Source organism: Mycteria americana, chromosome 9, assembly GCF_035582795.1.
Source record: "Mycteria americana isolate JAX WOST 10 ecotype Jacksonville Zoo and Gardens chromosome 9, USCA_MyAme_1.0, whole genome shotgun sequence".
NCBI classification, from domain to species: Eukaryota; Metazoa; Chordata; class Aves; order Ciconiiformes; family Ciconiidae; genus Mycteria; species Mycteria americana.
Window position 1 is genome coordinate 24643740 of NC_134373.1, and position 12693 is coordinate 24656432.

The 12693-nt window shown below is 36.0% G+C and overlaps 1 protein-coding gene across 1 annotated transcript in view; it reads left to right on the plus strand.

Annotated features, from left to right (window-relative positions):
• KCNH7 (potassium voltage-gated channel subfamily H member 7) overlaps positions 1-12693 on the plus strand; it is a 237920-nt gene that overhangs the window by 174413 nt on the left and 50814 nt on the right. The window lies entirely within an intron of this gene.

The following is a 12693-nucleotide window of genomic DNA, read 5'->3' on the forward strand; positions in this document are numbered from 1 at the left end:
GCTGTTCATTTTGGAATGTAAGCTGACATAAAGCAGAAAATTCTGAATTAAGGGGAAAAAATTTGATATGTCTTCCAATTACACAGCAAGGCATACATGTAAAAATGAAATTGGGGGTTAAGCAGAGCCAACGTTCCCTAGTTACTGTATGGAAAGTTTAAATTATTGGTTTCTGCTGAAGTGAGAATCTTCTTTTTTCTATTATTTGCTATTCTTGTTCTCAATGATCAACTGACATAGCTTATACAGGAATTATTCCCTTTGTTTACAATCATAGTTAGCACCATCATGCAATAAAATTTCATCTTTTATTGTCATTATATAATTAGGCTTTGTAATTACTATAGATGTAATCATAGAAATAGTAGAAATACAGAAATAGTATAATACAGAAATTTATAAATATATATAAATATAGAAATAGTATAATTTCACTATCATTTAGAAGGTATGACACACCTGTGTGTGAAAAGAAGAAAAGTAGAGAATATCATGGTGATGGCAAAACCAATAAAAACACTCCAGTCTCAGGGCAGTCATTTATACCTGTGCAAAGACATCACAAAACTGGAGAGTAGGCTCTTTTGCACCAGAGCAAGTAGCTATACAAAGTGCATGGAAGCAGAAAATAAAGCCCACTGTTTTCATCAATTTCAGAAGAAAACATAGCATTTTCATTGGAATTACTTGCTATTGCATCAAGTAATAAAATAGCCAATATAGTTACAGATTCACAGCAATTATGAAAGATAAAATATTCCTTGACAGTGATTGTTTCCAATAGAGCCTCTTCTCTTTGTGACAGCTGAATAGGCTAAGGCATCTGAACTGCTGCAGTGTTTTGAGAAGATTTCACAACATATGGTAGAAATGGAGCAGTCGGAAAGCCCAGCTGCTTTGAAGTATGTAACCTGGATGCATCCTTAATTAGTCCATGTCCTTCCCCCAAGATCTACTTTTCTGAGAAAGGCATTGCCTGATTTTGCTGAGTTGGTAAAAAGTATCCAGTGTCTTCTATGAATTACAATTTTGAGTAATGAATGTTTTGTGTGATCACTTTGTTGTTACTGCCTTGAACCAAATACTCGGTGATCTGTTCCATGATGCTAACATGGAATGGAGCATATGATTTTTTTTTAATACTAGATCATTTTCCAAAGCAACATTCTTCTTTTGATGCTAATATGTGGGGGGAAATAGGCAGACATAGACTTTCAGACTTCATTGTAGTTTGTTCTGAAAATAATGAATTTGATGAATATGTTGAGGGTGTAAGAACCAATGCCCTACAAAGCAAGTAAAACCAAAACCAAGGTGTAGGCAGCACTTAGGCAAACCTCATTTCTCTAGACTAGACCTCTAAACCCCCAAAATCCCACTTCATGGTGGATTGACCTTGGAAGTTTCTAAACTTGGTAGATTGCTCAGTTAAAACCAACAATTTTGACACCTGCCAGAACTGTCCCACCATGAACTGCAAGAAGTCAAGCCCCTGCTTAGCCTCTGTCAAGCCCCACTGAGATCCAGAGAACTGGCAGAGTCCTCTGATCACTTGGCATGCACAGCCTGAAATAATTCCTTTCACACATGCACTTAGAGCTGCCTTAAAACAGACGTGAAAGGAGTCACAGTCCCTCTTTTACGTAACCTTAGAACCATACAAAAATGTAGTGTGGAAGAGACCTCTAGAGGCCTCTAGCCCAACCTCCTACTCAAAACAGCATAACTTCAAAGTTAGATCAGAGTCAGGTGGTTACCATGTTAACTCAGGAAACAGTTTCTATGTTTAAGTCAGCATAAGCATATATTTGCCCAGAGAAAATCACCCAGCGATAGACAACAATAGCAGCTGGAGTGCAGAAAGAGGGAGGGAAGAGGGCAGAAATCTGTGGATCTCATGGGCCAGAAAGAGTTGGCATTTTACAAGGAACATTGCTGGTGTAGCTAACATTTAGGGTACTCACTTAGAAAGAGGCAGTCCTGGGTTGTAGTCCCAGAGTATTTTGCCTGTTACTTATCTTACGTAAATGACCATCTGTTAAAAAAATCCACAGAAATAACCCTGGGCACCAGGGACTCAGGCTCAGGACTCCCTCCCTCCCTGTCTGAGTGCCCTTACCCTCAAACAGTCTGGATTCTGAACTCTGTTCTAGTGCCAGACACCTCACATGTACGCACTATAGTACCAATGTTGGATCTAGCCACAAAATGCCATAACCTGGGCAGGCAATATTTAGCATTTAACTGAAATTACATATTCACCCCTATTAACAGTCATTTTCATCAGACAGAAAATGCAGGTATGTTCAGCTAACAATTTAATATTAATTTCTTACAAGTAACGAGTTTCCCTTTTAGTGTAATACTAGCTAATACACAAAGTGAAAAACTGGTGGGTACTTTGAAAGATTAACTTTTTCAAGGAAATAAATAGTTAAGTTCCCACACATTACTAATGAGAGAAATTGATGAATAAACTAAATGTGAGAGCAAAAAGTTCCTGCCATTTGCAGCTAGTAAGGTGATGATGTAACTGGTGATAATTATAAAACAGTTATCTTCTACTACTGATTAGAAACCAGGTGGCCTTAAACTTATAAAGGAGAAACAGCAACGAGGCTATTATTCCTTTGGCTTGGGCAGGGGGTAGGAGAGAAGCATGTGGATTGGTTGGTGTTGATGTATTGGCAGCTGAGGAAAATATTTTCTGATTAGGGTTTGTTAGGGTTTGGGATTTTTTTCATAGGATTAGAAACAGTTGAAAAAGCAAAGACCATTAAGCCCAGTCAGCACAGTATGTTGTTTGATGAATTCTGAATGCCCTCAAAATTAGTAAGCCAAATGAGAAGGTCATTTTTCTCATCTATTAACTGTCATGTGTAACAGCTTGTAACTGGTAACAGGATCAATAGAGAAGTGCATACTCAGAATAGTTCAGAGATAATGCTTTACAAAACAAAAAGGAAGAACACTCCTTAAATTATATTGAAATATCAATAATCACAGTAAAGGAAAAATCAGGAAACAGCTGTATGAATCAAAAATCAAGGGGTCATTGAATCCCAATTATTATGTTTATGAAATATTGTGCTAATCAGTGTGGTAACATGTAGTTGCAAAGCATTTATTGAGCTTTATGGGTGGTATTGGTGATATGAGTATAAAATTAATGCGCATAGCACAACAAAAATCTGTAGAAAATATTTACTAAAAGTGGCTAGTTCAGGCCATCTGGAGTGTAGAAATATACTATAAAATTCAATAAAGTATCTAAATTGCATGAATATTTAGTACATAGTACTATGATATTCATAGTACATAGAGAACTTAGAGTTTCTTCTTCCTGATATCAGGGTGGCCTTTGTATTAGATTGATCTTAGATAAGTCTGTTTTTCTTTGACAGTTGAATAAATCTTTCATTGTAGCACATGGTGGAATTGTCCTTAAGGTACTTCAGGTGTATTTTCAAGCATAAGTTTTTTATCCAAAGAATTGCCAATTTTACATTAAGGCAGCATCTTTTTAAATATGAAAATTGCAGTAAATACTTTTCATTTAATATCTTGGAAGCTGGCATGAGAAGGTATATTCAGCTCCAGACAGCCTGTTCAGAATATTACTACTAATAAATGAGAAACATTTATTAAGTGGGAAGAAAAATTCTTCATTTCACAGCTTTGCATTTTTTTCTAATCTAAGTATCCATCTTCTTTGAAAATGTTCCACTTTCTAAATGGATTCTATTAATTATGAAGAAACCTACTCTCTTTTGAAACAAAAGAGCTGCTGTATAGTATGGTCTCACATCTCTACCAATCTGTTCTGTTCAGAGAAGTTTAGTTTCACTGGGTTTGTAGGTGGGTTAACAATGGAAGGCTATAACCAAAGCAGAGTGACACCTTTTGCTGTCTCTAGTGATGTTAGTTGCTGGGTTTGGAAGTGAGCAAGAAATCAGTGCCTGTGGCTCATGGTCATCCTGTAGAACTTGTTAGAGGCCAACTAATTTATTTTGATGAATTTTGTTAGGATAGCATGCGGACTGCAGCCTCCTTCCAGGTTTTCAAACAAAGCTTGAAAAATGTTTTGTATAGGATAGTAATTTCCAGATATCTTATGCTGTCTATTTTCTCTCTTCTTCACACCTACAATATCACGTACACTAAGGAAACGGCAACAGTGAATGACCCGTTCTGCAGTTAACACAGTGTGATAAATTAGTCAATATATCTAGAAAACAAAGAACACTAAGAACATTAAACCTTACAGTCAGACTTCTATCCTACGCATTTTTTCCACTGGATTGAGCTTTTGATGCCTGCAATCTTACATGTGATCAGCCATAGTACCAAAAAGATTCCCATATCTCCCTGGTTAAACCCATAAATAAAAGGTCCTGTTCTCTCCTGAACATGAGCTTCATTTAGCATAACACAGGTGAGGCAGAGCTTCTCAATGAGTTATTTTTGGCTTACTGATGCTGTGCTATCACAACATTTTTGTTAGAGTACCAGAGTAGCTAGTGAAGAATCATCATGAAGGTCCTACCATGTCTTGCCACAGTTCCCCAAAATGAAAATATGTTTTTACACCAGAAAACCAGAAAAACATCTAATGTAAGTTCCAGCTACTGACTGAGGAACGGCAAGTTTGTCTGCTCAGTTCACAACTCCACCCTTTTTCTCTGCCTAACCAGTATGAATTGAATGGATAGCTCTAGAAGACTGGATCATGCTTTTATAGGTTGGTTTTGCTAGTGAAATGTGATTTGTATTATCACATTGTGTGTGTATGTGTATGCAATCTGTTCCATTTCCCCTTGCCAAATGACTTTTTGGTTGGAATGCTACTTACCGAATTTGGTAGAAGGTTGGGTAATGCACTAAACATTCCTACAAGTGGTGTGAAGAGAGGAACCTGGGCAGAATGCTAAGACTAAATGTCTCCTTTAAGTGAAGCAGGTTGGCATAGGCTCATAGGCATAAACACTGGAGAGCCACAGGGGAGATGAACATTTCTAAATGAAGCTTTTCCCCAGCTACCAGAGCAGTTTCAATTGCAGTTCACACCTTTTTAAACACTAAGGGGTCTAATTACAAAATGCAAATTTTCTAGAAATTAAAGTTTGCTTATTTTGCTGAGTATGGAAAAAATATTTACCATGAAACTGAAGGTTAAACTTAAATATGAATGTATGCATAAGGATCTTTCCTCCCTTTCTCCTTTACTGCTGACAGTTACGTCAGTAAGTACTGTAATCATAGAACCAAACTATGGCTGTAGCTGCTTCATTTTCACTCCATGCACTTCAGATATTCTTACTTAAGAGCTTTTATGCTCTTCTTTAGCTGCATCAAAATGTTTGGCAGCTAGCAAACCAGTCTAAATGGTTAATAATGAAAGATACATTTTTCATAAATATTGTGAGGAAGATGAAATAAAATCAACAAGCACGAAATCTACTTTGTTTTGTTGTCATGCCATGAACAAATGATAGAAAATATCTTTTAGGTGACTAAAAACCACAGCAACAATTTAAGCCGTTATTACAAATGTGACCCTTGATGCTTTGTTGTCAGACATATAAATGCTTGTTAACAGCTTAGTGTTGCCAGAAGAGCAACAAGTAACTCACAAACTCTTTAACATTTTGAAGGATAGCATTTTCTGTCTTCTGAAATAACACCTCATAGTGAATTTTAAAGAAGAGGGCTACACAACTTTTAATACATATTCTGGCATTAACATTTGCTAAAAAAAGTCACTTGTTAATATCTCCTTCTTTGATAATCTGCATATCACCAATTTAAGATTTAAAGTTCAGTAAAGCACACTCAATAAATCCATATGATTCTAAGTGTTGCTCTGATTATGCATTACCCACTAATATGAAAGTAATTACATACTGAGTGGCAGGAAGAGACTCCTGAGGTTTAAGATCTATAAGCCATTTCTTAATTTTTTCATGGAAAATAATGGATGGAAAATGAACTATAAAAATACTTCCTCTCTTTTAATATCTATCTTCATGATAAAATAAATGATAGGTTAGAGGTAGTGAGTTTTCTAAATTATTACATGTATTCAAGTTTGGTGAAGCAATTTTGTTTGACAGTAACATCCATAGAAATATTATTTCCATGAAACCTGCACAATTTTACTGAACAAACATGAGAAGAAGGCTGTTCTACTGCTCTAATCTCATGGCATACATAACTTTCCTTGACAATTTGAAGATTTTGGGTTACTGTGTATTTAAATATCTTTAGCTGAATAGATTTACCTAATTATTTGATAGTGTTATGAAAATGTGGCATTTCATGGCCTCAGTCCTGTAAGGCGCTCAGCACTCCCAGGAAGTCCCAGTGCTCTCAAATCTGAGTCAGATTTGAAAGTTTTCATCATCACCAAGGAAAGATGCTACCCTATCAAATGGATACTAATTGGACGACATTTCTTGACATTACATTTCTTTGTAAATCTTTAAGACCAATAATAGTTTTGTAATTCTCTTCACATGGAAGGTCAAATTACTTGATAATAAGGCCTGCCTCTTTGCTTTGTATTGCAGTATTGGTTGAGTTCTCTGATGTACTCTTACATTTCTGCAGATTTCAGTGTTCGTGGATATCATTACATTTATATAGTGCAAGCACTAGTGAGAGTCCAGTAATTGTTCAATACAGCTGCTATAATTTCAAGGCATCAACCCAATCACTGTATGCAGATGAGTCATGTCACTGATGGATACATGCACTGTGTGGGTGTGGGTTTCAGCCATGTGATCAGATCTTACATTTGTTCTCTGTTTCATCATATGTTTTAGATGACATGATATAAAATATTATTATTGCTTATCTAAACACCACGTTCATGAGTATCATGAAACATATTTTAATGACAGCCCTAAATAGAAAATATGGAGAGCAGAGGAGAAAGATACATGGAGAGATAATTTTTAATTCTAAAAATACTAAAATACAAATTTATGATACACAGGAGAAACATCAAGTAAAAGCTTTTCTGCTGTTCAGGCTGATCCTTATATATCTACCCCCTTTTACAATTATACACTCTAATTCATATATTTGTATCATTTTTTAAAAGTGTCTTCTAAAAGACCTTCCATTTCCAGCTCAAATGCAACTTGCCATCACAGTGCTGTTATCATTGAAGCTACAGAAGACTTAAAAGTTGAAACTTCAGCCAACAGGGACAGCAAAGAGCCTTGTAAAACCCTGTTGGCAGCATATTATTTGCTCAGTGTTGTTTCCCACAAGTCTTCCCAGCAAAGGCTGGGAAACAACATATCTCTTCTCTCCTGAAGGAAACAAGCAATTTGAAACAGGTATTTTGAGGTAGGCTTGAGATGACAGTCTTTCCATCTGAAAAGGCTTGCAGCTTCAGCTACTCAAATTGTACATATTACAGTGCAGGAGATTAAAGAGGAATCAGACCACCAGAAAGCAGGCATGCAGGCAGCAAAATATTCACCTGTACCTGTGAATCCATATCAAAAACCTCAAAGATGGAATTGTAACTAAACTACCTAAGGCAGAGATAGAATAATTCAACCAATGTAACTTGAACAGTCACGGCAGCAGTGTTACACTCAGGTGCACAAGACCTTCTTAAATGAATGTCAGTCTCTATTCCTTGTGGGTTTTTCAATATCAAATTAGCGATATTTATGGTAATATATTAAGAAGTTATGTCTAGGTCTCAGAATTTTTCTTTTTTTTTAATTTTAACGCCACCAAACAGCATTAACGTTCAACTTCACTGAAATTTTTTGGACAGTTATCATAAAAATTACTTAACATTAGATCAAACAGATTCCACATACCAATTAAAGCTTACCCATTTTTTTCTTCTTTTGCACTATCTCATTGCCTACCAAATTGCAACTCCTCCAGAATATTAATTTACTGAATCTCCAAATACCTTTCCAGTGTTTCTGCGTTTCGATTAGGTTCAGAATGCCACAAAGTCTGTCTTCAACTAACTCAAAAAAGCTTTATTTAGTGGCAGATTGACTTCTAGAACAAAAATTATTCAAATACACTCAGGTAAGTTTTGAGTTTTTCAGGTTAAGCCATTAATAACAAAAGTGCAGTTTCAATGCCTACCTAAAATTACACTTGGAGAATATGTGGACATAGTCAAAAAAAAAAAAAACCCACCACCTATTGTGCTAATTCTGACCCTGCAAACAAAGAAGTAGTGAGCCTATTGTTTAAATAAGAAAGGTTTATATCCTCTTGTATCTGAAGTCCCAAACGGGAAACATATAGGACAGGGAAGGACAAGTCATATTTTCACACAGCAGCAGATTTTCGTTAACAAAAAACTTAACTTAAAAAATATGGAGGCCATTAAAGCACTGTGTTATAAGACCTCATGGGTATAGTTCAAACTGTCTGATAGAGAAAGTTAAGTATCAGCATTATATACAAAATGCCATGCTACATAATTTTAAAACATTTAATACAGACAACAGTAAAACAAGAAGACAAGTATTAACATTCCCCACCATTAGTATTTCTTGGTTAAGAAGATGTTCTTTAATAGGTATCCTTTGAAAAACATGTAAAAACATCTTTTACATGTAAAAATGCCTTTTAATGCTGATGTGTGAAAGCACTATATAATGCTGTGTTTGGAAGGTGCACTAAGTCAAAAGCTTTCTTTCAGTACTGGTGTAATCTTACAAGTTGTTCATGTCAGCATCAAGGAAAACGATCATCAAGATTACTGAAATATGAAAGACCATTATAGTCTTCTGGGTAATTAGGTAATGCCTCCCATCAGGGAGCAAATGTTGATTTAATTTCCATTTGCTCAGTAATACTTGTGTAATATTTATTTTTAGGTCTTTTTAGATTCAGAGATCTCTTTAGGAGGTCCAGTCTGTAGGGGTCTCACGGTAATGGTATGAATAGAGAAGAGAAGGGAAGAGATGTCCTTGCTAGTTATAGCTTGGTAGCTTCCGTAGAACTAATACACAGGGGAAAAGAGAGCCAGGAGAGGTTACATCAAGAGAACAGTCTTCCACAAATCTAATAAAATTGCCAATGCAAAATTATATCCTCTTTTAAAGCTGAAGTAATACTGCTCCATTTTTTGAACCGCGCTATCATTTGGATTTAAGGTCTATGGTCATGATAAAAAGGGTTAATTATTACAGGAATATGACTTTAGCTTCTCTGTCTGCTTCACGTTTCTTGTTTTCCTGGTTTTTCCTGTTCAGTACTGTTATTGGCCTTGTTAATAAAGATCTGAAAATGGGCTCAAAACTACCTGTTAAAAGGAAGAGATTGTACTCCAGATCTAAGGGGTTGTGGATAATATAGGCAGTGTTCATTCTGCACCATGAGCTGCGTCAGAGAGCAAACAGGAATGGTAACTTAGCTTTACTTGAACTTAGGAGATGCTACCTTCCTCGATTTCCTAGTCACCAACAATAAACTTGTACAGAGTTAAAAATGCTGCTGGAAAACATTTTTAATCCAAATAGCTTTTCATTTTTTTTCTGAAATTACTTAGAGATGATTGAGATTAACCTAGCCTAATAATCTATGGAAACCTCCTATAAAAGTGAGAAGGGTATGAATGTTCTCATAAAAGGTTAATGTCAGCTTCCCTAAGATCACTGAGAAACTCAATGGCAGAGACCAGAGTATAATTCACAGATCATCCAACATCTTGCATAGTATTTTGCCTACATATTCTATTTTATAAAAGAAATTGTACAGGGAAGACAAGAAGTGTCAAACACTGTTGCTGCATGTGATGCTGCAGAGCTTATAACAAGAGTCCCCTACACAAACCAGTTATCTAGTGAAGCGTACGGCCAATGTGCTGCAAAGCACATCAGCCCAGTTTGGCTCCTTGACACTTCACCATGCAAAACATGGCTCCTTGACACCACTATGCAAAGCAAGGTCTTTTGAACACAACACAGGACAGAAATGTTACCCAGTACCAGGCAGGTTTTCTTGAGGGGAAAGATGTTAGAACTGTCAAAAAAAAGATAACACCATAAACAGTGTAACCCAGTTTAAAATGATAAAGGCTGACTGAATCTTTTTTTTTTTTAATTAATTGTCACCTGATAGTACCTCTGGTACACACACTTCCTTTCTCCTTCTGCTTAACAAAACAGCAGCCATTAATACATTTTCATTCTTCTTCAATATATTTTCTTTCAATTTCAGTGACAAACTAAAAGCTACCAAACACTTCAGAAAGAGAAATCTGTCTAAAACTGTGTGAATTCATGACAGTTACTTTGATCTCACTCCATATTTTTCTGGGTAGCTGATTGCAACCTTTCTATAATAAGTGCCACCTTGAACTTGTGATCTTAGAAAGTGCACACATGAACCTAAAAAGAGCAGAAGGTGTTCACCAGCCCTATCTGTGTGAAACACCTGAAGCAAGATTCTCAGAGTCAAAAAATGTGTTTAAATGAAGAGTCTTCTAACTTCCAGCAGCGCTGGTTTAACAGTGAATGGGATAAACAGGAAAAGTTGAATTTTAGATCAGGATTCTTTACTCAAAGGCAATATACAATACAGTTTATTTAACTTTGAAATTTTCTCATTTTAAGTAGAATAAGTCTTATCACCTAATACTGCTTGTAAAACACACCAGTTATAAATACATTCCTGCTTTCATCAGCAAAACCAGTGTGAGATGGTATTTCATCAAGGGTGAATATCCCTAAAATTTTTTTAAGAGAAAATCCATTGCAGCTAGTAGGACTTTTGCTACTTAGCATTATAGTCTTCTCTTTAGTAAGATGCAAGGAAGCTTGGCATTCTCATCATGTCATGTCCCAAGGTTGAGACTTTAACACTGTAGTACTTTAGTCTTGTCCCAGTGCTGCTCCTTACTCTTAAAAACATTTCATTCCCTGAGCTGCCTGTTTTACAATACAAACTATAAGGAGAGTTTCACTGTCCAGAAGCGATAAGTTGATAAAATTTCTTTTCACTAACAGTGAGTTTGTCACATCTATTTTAAGCAAGTAGAAATAGTAAAGGTCTTTTGAGTGGATTGCTAAATACACCGCAGTCTTCCGTCTAGCACCAGTACCCAAACCTTGCAAGGATGTCACACAGCAGCAAAAGGACAAATTCACCTCATATTCAGTCAGTCTCTGTTGAAACTGCCAACAAGAAACCCAATAATGTGTTTTCTCTTTTTTATGTATGTGCAACTATGATTTTTGTATTTGAGAAACAAACTCCCATCTTCTTTCTTTTGATCCAGCAAACAAAAAGTTACATGAGTGTTTGTTTTCACTTCCCATTGCATGGGAGTAAGTAATGCAGAAATGTAAAGTTCTATATCGCATTATGAATATGAAACTCACAACCATCAGTCAGCCTCTCTTGTTGTGTGTGTCTAAGAAACTAGCATGAAAAAGTTGGATCTGTTTCTGCTATGATCACTTTTATATTGCTCTTTCCTCATTTTGCCCTATAGGGGTTTTGGTTTTTGTACTCTTCAGTTTCACCTAACTCAGTCTAAACCAGCCTAGGAATAAATGTAACTAATATGAGAATAGAAGGCAGATTTCAGGGAAATAAGTCCAATTTACTTTGTGTGTTGCTCTAAAGTGAAGCACACTGGCTGGAATTTTCAAGCAACTGCAAGAAACATGTGAAGTAATCTTTATTGTTCTTGTTGTCTAATCCATTTTCTTCATTGTCTGAAAATCCAGCAGGAGAACACTGATATAGATTTTATAAATAGCAGCTCCCTTGCCATGTATACTCACACTGTTCTCAAATACTAGGAAAACATTCTTGTCAACTCACTAGGTGGGGGTCTGAATGTATTAAGACTGCTTAAGAGACTAAGCAGTGCCTATGCTTCAGCTTGCTGTCAGCTAGTGTGTTTAATGCATAAAAAATAGCTAGCACCATTAGTTAAGTGCAAGTCCTAGTTACAATATAAAAAATAGATGAACAGCTTCTACCATCACCTCAGCATGGTGCTTAATGGCTGCTTGAAGGTACCATATAATCTTTTGGATGGCTTAATCATTTCTTTTTTCATAGTTCAAAGGAGAAGAGTGGTTATTAACCCTTGTATTCTTACAACATTTTCAGAGTAGAACTTCACTGAATAAGAAGTGCCACTTAGATTACTAAGGATAGGATCTAAGGTTTATACAACACTTGCTGTTGGAAAGTTAAACAGAAAGGAGTGTGCTGACCCTTATAATATTATACGATTATGTTTGAGGAGCGTGAAATTCCTCAATCTTGAACAAGCCGAAATCTCAAAGCTACTTACTGCTAAACTACACTTTACTTACTGCTAAACAAAAAGCAAATAAAAGCAGACAATGTTGCTGACAAGGTATTTCTCCTTCCAGTCATCATTTCATTTCAGTATAATTATTCATTTTAATTACTTTTGAAAGGTCTGATTTTCTAAGCAGCATTGTTTTTAATTAGCAGGGGAATAAGGAATAAGTAGGAGTAACTGGTGGAAAATGGGTACAAGATTTCTTGAATGTGTCACTTGCACAAATGAGTAGAAACTAAGGTTGTCACCATCTGATGTTTGTTCATTGGTCTGTGTAAGATGAAGTGGTGATCTGAGTCCCATAGGATTTGGAGAGCACTTGCAGCACAGAAGGCAGTAATTAACATCATTGCTGACAGTCTCTATAACTA